Here is a 9366-nt window from a genome sequence, read left to right on the forward strand (position 1 = left end):
CGTTCATTTCGATGACGTCCCTCGAACTCCGATCCAGCCGAGTGTCGAGGGAGAGTTCCGTCAGCACGACGGCGTGGTGACAATCTTGATGTTCTATCGTCACAGGGCTTCGCCTAAGCACCGCTACAATATTATCGAGGGGGGCTATGGTGGAGGGGGCACCGCACACGGCTAATAGATCTCAAGGATCAATTGTTGTTGTGTCTATGGGGTGCCCCCCTGCCCCCGTATATAAAGGAGCAAGGGGGGAGGCGGCCGGCCTAGGGAGGAGGCGCGCCAAGGGGGGAGTCCTACTCCCACCGGGAGTAGGACTCCTCCTTTCCTTGTTGGAGAAGGAAAGAGGAGGGGAGGGAGAAGGAAAAGGGGCTGCCCCCTCTAGTCCAATTCGGACCAGAGGGGGGGCGCAGGCCTCCTTCCATTTGGCCTCTCTCCTCTATTCCCGTATGGCCCAATAAGGCCCATATACTCCCCGGCGAATTCCCGTAACTCTCCGGTACTCCGGAAAATACCCGAATCACTCGGAACCTTTCCGAAGTCCGAATATAGTCGTCCAATATATCAATCTTTACGTCTCGACCATTTCGAGACTCCTCGTCATGTCTCCGATCTCATCTGGGACTCCGAACTCCTTCGGTACATCAAAACTCATAAACTCATAATATAACTGTCATCGAAACCTTAAGCGTGCGGACCCTACGGGTTCGAGAACAATGTAGACATGACCGAAATACTTTTACGGTCAATAACCAATAGTGGAACCTGGATGCTCATATTTGCTCCCACCTATTCTACGAAGATCTTTATCGGTCAATCCGCATAACAACATACGTTGTTCCCTTTGTCATCGGTATGTTACTTGCCCGAGATTCGATCGTCGGCATCCAATACCTAGTTCAATCTCATTACCGGCAAGTCTCTTTACTCGTTACGTAATGCATCATCCCGTAACTAACTCATTAGTCACATTGCAAGGTTTATAGTGATGTGCATTACCGAGAGGGCCCAGAGATACCTCTCCAACAATCGGAGTGACAAATCCTAATCTCGAAATACGCCAACCCAACATGTACCTTTGGAGACACCTGTAGATCTCCTTTATAATCACCCAGTTACGTTGTGACGTTTGGTATCACACAAAGTGTTCCTCTGATAAACGAGAGTTGCATAATCTCATAGTCATAGGAACATGTATAAGTCATGAAGAAAGCAATAGCAACATACTAAACGATCAAGTGCTAAGCTAACGGAATGGGTCAAGTCAATCACATCATTCTCCTAATGATGTGATCCCGTTAATCAAATGACAACTCTTTTGTCCATGGCTAGGAAACATAACCATCTTTGATAAACGAGCTAGTCAAGTAGAGGCATACTAGTGACACTATGTTTGTCTATGTATTCACACATGTATTATGTTTCTGGTTAATACAATTCTAGCATGAATACTAAACATTTATCATGATATAAGGAAATAAATAATAACTTTATTATTGCCTCTAGGGCATATTTCCTTCATAAAGGGCTTAAAAATAATATAAATAACAAGCATGCCCCAGTCGGGCATCTCAGCGACACCACATAAAGGGCTTATAAAGTAAATAACAAGCATGCCACGTCGGGCGTCTCAGCGACACCACATAAAGGGCTTATAAAATAAACAACAAGTATGCCACAGTCGGGCGTCTCAGCGACACCACATAAAGGGCTTATAAAATAAATAACAAGCATGCCACAGTCGGGCGTCTCAGCGACACCACATAAAGGGCTTATAAAGTAAATAACAAGCATGCCACAGTCGGGCGTCTCAGCGACACCACATAAAGGGCTTATAAAGTAACTAACAAGCATGCCACAGTCGGGCGTCTCAGCGACACCACATAAAGGGCTTATAAATAATCACAGTGAATATCCAGGAGGTAGAACCATCCCATGGATATTTGATAATGCCAATAATATAACGGGTTAGTTCACAACAAAATAATAATCATAATCATCACAAGTCTCAAGTTGTGATCCCAGTTCTGGTTTAACAGTTTCTCCTCCGAAGACCGACACTAAGACCGACACTTGACCCATCCCAGACTGTAATCCTTAACCATGGACACGGCTATTCGAATAGGTTTAATCTCTGTAGAGAGTGTACTCTTTACCCACGAATAATGGATTCCTTTAGTCCATCGGGACTAATTCCGTCTACGGTCTTTTAATTGAAAACACACCTGACCTGCACACACCAGCTTAACTTACAGATGTCTGGAATCACCCACGACACTTTTCAAGCGAAACTCTAAGTGGGGAGGCTACAACCTCGATGTAACATGGGATCACAAAATTTATACCGCGCGCAAACTAGGGGAGCTACCCCTTCGGCTACAACCGAAACACCCATGCTCCCGGACCAGGTGGCATGCCTACCGGATGCCTCCGGTATCTTCCACCATGGCCTCTCTGTACGGTGTGTGCTAGGAAAAGGGGTTGACAATTTACTGAACCGTACCCTACCTATGGTAGGGACAAGTGGCAGCACGAAACAAGTATGGGGGTTACCGGAACAAGACTCGATCTACGGTCGACTCAGGAGGTTTAAATATTCACTGCATGATTAGCATAACAAAATATACTTCAACCAACAGATAGAAACACCACGCGACATACCCCCTCATGCCATACCGGACACGACCGTCTCGATAGAGGACTAGGAACAAGACCGTGTCTACCCAAGACAGAGGCCTTCCCGGCTTCCCTTCCGGTATGCATGAAAGGCATATGACGGTGACTTCCATCACCACCATATCAACTCCAATAGCATGAAAATCATTAATATGCACTCATGATGAGGAACACATCATCACATAAAATGACGTATGCCTGTGTCGGGGTGGTGTTGTCACCGTGTCAAATAACACACATAATATTATGCCAGGGTTCAGAATGCTTGCCTTCAAGTCGTGGGGGAGGCAAGGTGCATTCCAAAACTCTTGAAAGCTTTCTCCTCTCTCCAAAAATCCTATTTAAAATATATTTGAATTAACACACAATTTCAAAATAGCACAAAAAGTTGTTTTGAATTTTTTTCAAATAAATCTTAAAATAAACTAGATCAAATTTTGGAGAGGTAGGAAAAAGAATAAATTCATTTGGAGATATATTTAAAAAATTATAGCCAGTCAAAGTTTAGTCAATATTCTGGTTTTTTTTATAAAACAGAGAAAGAAAACGTTTCGAAATGTACACGTCGAACACGTACTTTGGAATTACATTTCCACTTATGCCTGCGTGGACTGCGCGGGGAGTCACTGACAGTGGGTCCAGGGGGGCCACTAGTCATGTTTGACTGGTCTTCCCTTCCCTCTGCTTCTTCTGCCCGAGCCGAGGCGGGACTCGGGCGACTGTCGCCGGCGAACGGAGGTTCCTCACGAGGGGCTGAGAACGGGGATGGATCCGTGGATCAGCGATGGTCCTCCCGGTGGTCGTAGGGTCATCGGAGGTGGAGGAAATCGCCGGCGGTGAGCTCTGCGGCGGAGGAAAGCTTCAGTGGATTTGGGGGTTCGGGCTAGGGTGATGCTCCGTCGTTGTTTGGGGTCTGGGCGGCTCCGCAAGATGATGTGGAGCCGAGTGGTGGTGATGGAAGGGTGGGGGAGGCCCTGTTGGTGCCGGGGTGAACCAGAACAAGGCGGCGGCCGAACTGGCCGGAGAGGTTGAAGATGGCCTTCTCATCTTCAATTGATGGCAACGGGGCACTAGGGGGACGGTGTGAGGCTGCTTGTGTGCTTGGAGGGGCTCGAGGGGCTTCCTTTTATAGCGCTCCCAAGTCGGTTCGCGGCGGCCGTGGATGAGCTCATCGGCGACCGCCGTTCTGTAGCTTGCAGGGCATCGTGGCGGGGCTGGGGATGGCGGCAGGAGCTAGCGAACGAGCGGGTACTGCTCCAAGGGCGAGCTGGCGAGCGAGCGTGGCTCGGGCGGCGCCGACTAGTGCAGGGGCTGTCGGGCGGCAGTGGCGGCTAGCTGCTGGCTTGCCGGAGACGTGGCGAGGGATGCGGTGCTCGTGGGGAGCAGAAGGGGACGTGGCATGCTGGCTGCGGTCGGCCAAGGGCCAGAGTGGGTGCGGGGCGAGACGCGGCAGCTCGGTCGCGGCACGTGCAAAACGCGCGCTCTGGGCGCACCCAGAGCACGCACGGGACATGCTCGACAAAATGCTAGGGCATTCTATACGTCTCGAATGAGGTTGGGGTTAAACAGACCTAGGCCAAAGTCATCTAGCGGCTTAGTGGACAAGTTATTTTTCCTAGAGGTGCAAGGCCTCAGTGCAAAACAAAGATCATGTCAAAGTAGATCATGCCCATAAGGTGTTTGTCAAAATGCCAGGGGCACCCAGGCATTTCTTGGAGTGGCCAAATCTCCCAGAGTGGGGTCTCTTTATATGAAAGAGAGGGTGGTGAGGTTAGTTTGACAAATGAAGAAACTTGCTAGTGCAAGTTTTGCAAAACTTCAATTCTGGACAGGGAGTAAATGGCATCATTACATGAACCAAAAATGGCCCAAAGGGTGCATGCTCCTGGACTTAGGGGTTTTGTAGGGTTGACTACAAGCAGGTGAAAGCACAAGGTCACTAGAGCAAAAATGAATAGGGTTGCAGGAGAAAACACAAGGCTGGTCCAGAATGAAAAGGAGGTTGATTCACTCAATTTTTCCAAAGAACATCACTAGGTTTTTGCATAAAGTTGGATGGCGTGCTACCACTGACATCCCATAATTTTGGTTGAGGCTTTAAAGAAATATTTAAATAGGCTATAGTGAAAAAATGCCCACTAGACCAGATTTGAATAATAGGTGTAGAACTCAAAATATGCAATGAATGAAATATATTTTTGCATAAAAGTGATTTAGAAACATCACATGACATCTCCAAATTTTGGTTGGAATTTTAGTTAAATTTATCAAATGGTGGTAGTTCAAAAAGAGCTCCAAAACTGATGAAAGTCATTTTAACGAATAATGCTCAGGAAGATATAATTCAATAAATAAAATTCTACTGATTAAAAAATGTTATATTGAGAGAGCATAGAAATCCAATACATTTTTGGAAAGTTTCCACTTGGGTAAAACTCCTCAATATTAAAAGGTTCTGAAATCAACAGAAAATCCAGAAAGCAAAAATTTTAAACTCCTGGCAAAATTTTAATAATTAAAACCTGGTTAAAATTTTGGGGTGTTACACAACCGGACTATATAGCTGTAACACTTTCACTTAGCCATAGGAGTTTGACGGTGGGGCTACTATGTAGCCCTTGGTACCTTCGCGTGCATCCGGATACGGCCGCGTGTGTACATGACCGGGAAACAGTCTTTTGTTAATGCGGAGGAATCCTAATGATTCCGATGAGTCCTCGAGTGGTTGACCAGTCTCTCTCTATATCATGACAGTCAGTTTTCGGCTTTCTCTAATGAGGTGCTCATCCGAAATAACCAGGGCACAATCGCAGTAGTTCTCCTTTGGCGGCCGGCGGCCTTAGCCGATAGAAGCGGAACATAAGGCGGCAAACCCAGGAGCCGGGGAAACCCAACATTTGACCAAAGACGTGATTCGGAGCTGATGCATATAAGGCCTAACTCGCGACGCCGAACACTCCCGAAGGTATTCGGACTTTATAACATATACGGGGCTAAGTAGCACCCTTGATTATGAACCCTGTATTTCCAGGTACGTGCATTAGTCTGTCGTGGCGAAATGCCAATAACGCCAGTATCCCCTGTGGGTATATTGAGTACCCATGGGATGTCAAGCAACAAGAGACAATAAAGAAGGTTTACACAGGGGCTTAATCTAAAGAGAAACCTTTGAGCGGGGCCCTGCTGCACGTCTGCGCCTTTGTCTCCGTTGTGCCATGTCCTGGAAGGGTATCGCAGGAATGGTGTCTGTAAAAAGGAAAACTCATGTAAAAGAGTATGACGTAAGCGTGCGAAGAGTTGGTTATTAACAGTGGATAGTAGAAGTGTAAGACATTGGCCTGTTAATAAGGTCAAGCCAAGAAGTGGGCTTTATTGCATGTTTGCAGCCCCTGGTGCCCTCTATGGGATTACATATATAGCACCCAGCTCAGGTTTATCTGGGCTGTTACCGACGGTGGTGTGTCGGACTCGTCTAACCATGTCCGTGGTCTTAACGACCGATCATGCGTTCTGATAGGAGAGACCGCTTAGTGTCCGGCTACTAGAGCCGCTGCATACTCTTCCGCACGTAAGGAACACTCTGCATTTCCGCTAATGGTGATGACGCCACGTGGACCGGGCATCTTGAGTTTAAGGTAGGCGTAGTGCGGTACTGCGTTGAAGCGAGCGAAGGCCATTCTTCCGAGCAATGCATGATAACCACTTCGGAGGGGAGCGATGGTGAAGAGTAATTCTTTGCTTCTGAAGTTGTCTGGAGAACCGAATGTCACCTCTAATACGAGGGAGCCCCTGCAGCGGGCCTCAATGCCTGGTATCACCCCTTCAAAGGTGGTGTTACTTTGGCTGATTCTGGATGGGTCTATCCCCATCCCGCGGACAATGTCCTGGTATATTAGATTGAGATTACTGCCGCCGTCCATGAGGACACGAGTGAGATGGTATCCGTCGATTATTGGGTTGAGCACCAAGGCAACCGATTCCTCCGTGCCGCATACTAGTCGGGTAGTCCCTGTGATCAAAGGTGATCGGGCAGGCCGACCAGGGGTTAAGTTTGGGGGCGACGGGCTCTACAGTGTATGCATCTCTGAGCGCGCGTTTGCGCCTTATCTTGGGTATGTGAGTCGCGTAGATCATGTTTACTGTTTTTACCTCTGGTGGGAATTTTTTCTGTCCCCCAGTGTTCGGCTGGCGAGGCTCATCCTTGTCTTCACTTGGTGTTTCCCTTCCCTTGTGTTTGGCATTTAACTTGCCGGCCTGCTTAAAGACCCAACATTCTCTGTGAGTGTGGTTCACAGGTTTTTTGGTGGTGCCATGAATTTGGCACAGTTTGTCCAGGACTTTGTTCAGGCCGGACGGTCCGTCTTTGCTGCCTTTGAATGGCTTCTTTTGTTGACCGGGTCGAGAGCCCCTGAATCCGGCATTGACCGCTGTGTTGTCCAGACTTTCTTCCTTGTTTCGACGCTTGTTTTTATTGTGCCGTGGCTTCCCGTTGCCATCCCTGATTTCAGATGTGCTTGGGTCGCTGGTGCCTCTACGGGCTAATCAGCTGTCTTCACCCGCGCAGAAGCGGGTCATAAGGCTTGTTAAGGCTGTCATTGTCCTCGGCTTTTCATGGCCGAGGTGTCTGGCAAGCCACTCGTCCCGGATACTGTGCTTAAAGGCCGCTAGGGCTTCGGCATCCGGACAATCGACAATTTGATTCTTCTTAGTGAGGAATCTATTCCAAAGCTTGCGGGCGGACTTGCCGGGCTGTTGAATTATGTGACTTAAATCGTCAGCGTCCGGAGGTCGGACATAGGTCCCTTGAAAATTGGCCCTGAAAGCGTCCTCAAGTTCCTCCCAACTTCCGATTGAATTTTCGGGGAGGCTTTTCAACCAGTGCTGAGCTGGTCCTTTCAATTTGAGCGGAAGGTATTTGATGGTGTGGAGGTCGTCCCCACGAGCCATGTGGATATGAAGGATAAAATCCTCAATCCAGACCCCAGGGTCTGACGTTCCGTCATATGCCTCTATGTTCACGGGTTTAAAACCCTGCGGAAATTCGTGGTCCAGTACCTCTTCGGTGAAGCACAGAGGGTGAGCAACCCCTCTGTATCTGGACATGTTGTGGCATGCTGTCGACTGTTGTTGTGTTCGGTGCTGATTCCGAACTGGTATTCGACCAGTCTGATCGTTTTGGTGACCATAATCTTGCGCCGGAGCGTGTCCTCGAGATCCATAGATGGACCTGGTCGCGCTGGCCTTTTTGTCCATGAGCTCATGTAAATCATGTGCAGCGTCAGTAGCTGCTCTATTGCGGTCATGAAGTGGTTGGTCCGGCCTACTGGTCGTATTGTTCTTCGACGGAATGGCCTCATCGTCGAAATCTGGCAGCAGCTTGCACTTTGGGTAGCTCTTTGTGTGGCGATTGTCGCCGTATTTTTCTTCAGTGTCTAGCACTTTATTCCATTTGCAGTTGAGCGTTTCCTGCGCGGCCTTGAGCCTTTGCTTCTGCTTCTTTAGACTTCTCGCAGTGGTCATAAGCCTTCTGTGGAGGTTATCTCGTTCCAAACGTTTTTCCGGGATGATGAATGCATCATCGTCCGGACTGTGCTCTTCTCCCGAGGCAGGTTGATGAGTTCGGCCCTCGGGATCGTTGTGCTCGGGCATCTGCTCCGGGCTGTGTTCGGCGTGACCTGGCTCATCCTGCTCCATCGCTGGGTCCATATGGTCGTTGTTGCCTTTGGAGTTGACTGGGGTGTCGATCTTTCTAGCGCTGTTATTGCTATTTTTACTATGGCTGGACTTAGAACGGCATCTGCGCCGTCGTTTTGGCTTTTGTCCGGTGGTTTTATCCTCAGTTGTGTCTTTTTCGTCGCCATCGTCCTCCTTAGGCGTGTCCACCATGTATATATCATATGATGAGGTGGCAGTCCAGCGCCCCGTGGGCGGTGGTTCCAAATCGTCCCCTGCGCTGACGTCTATACCGTCGGTGTCATCGGAGTCGAAGTCAAGCATGTCTATTACGTCATCGACAGTGGCTATGAAGTGGGTGGTGGGTGGGCAACGAATTTCTTTGTCGCCTGCTTCCCCCTCGAGCCGGACATAGTTCGGCCAAGAGTCTCCTGACAAAGAGAGAGACCTTAATGAATTCAGCATGTCACCGAAGGGCGGGTGCTGGAAGATATCTGCAGCGGCGAACTCCATTACCGGAGCCCACCCGAATTCGGCAAGCCCGGGGGCGCGCGGTCTGGAACCTATAGCCGGACACAAGTCCGGGGGTCCAGTGACACAGACTTCCTTGGGGGTGGAGTTTGTGTTCGGAGAAGAAGAGGAGAAATAAATAAGAAGAGGAAAAAAGAAGAAAAAGAAGAGGAGAAGAAAGGAATAGAGAAGAAGAATAAAAAATAGTATTTTCTATTTTTTTTCTTCTTCTCCTCTATTCCTTTCTTCTTCTCCTTTTTTCTTCTTTTTTTTCTTCAATCGCTTCTCTTCTATTCCTTTCTTCTTCTCCTCTTTTTATTTCTTCTTTTGTCTTCTTATTTTTTATTGGGTATGTCGTTGTCGATATACCCCCTCCCGATAACTTCAACACGAGGGGGGGGTCGATATACCCCCTCCCCAATAACATTATTTTCCCATGTATGTATGTCGTCGTTGTCGATATAACCCCCTCCCGGATAACTTCGACATGAGGGGCGGTCGATATATATACCC

Source organism: Triticum dicoccoides, chromosome 2B (assembly GCF_002162155.2).
Source record: "Triticum dicoccoides isolate Atlit2015 ecotype Zavitan chromosome 2B, WEW_v2.0, whole genome shotgun sequence".
NCBI classification, from domain to species: domain Eukaryota; kingdom Viridiplantae; phylum Streptophyta; class Magnoliopsida; order Poales; family Poaceae; genus Triticum; species Triticum dicoccoides.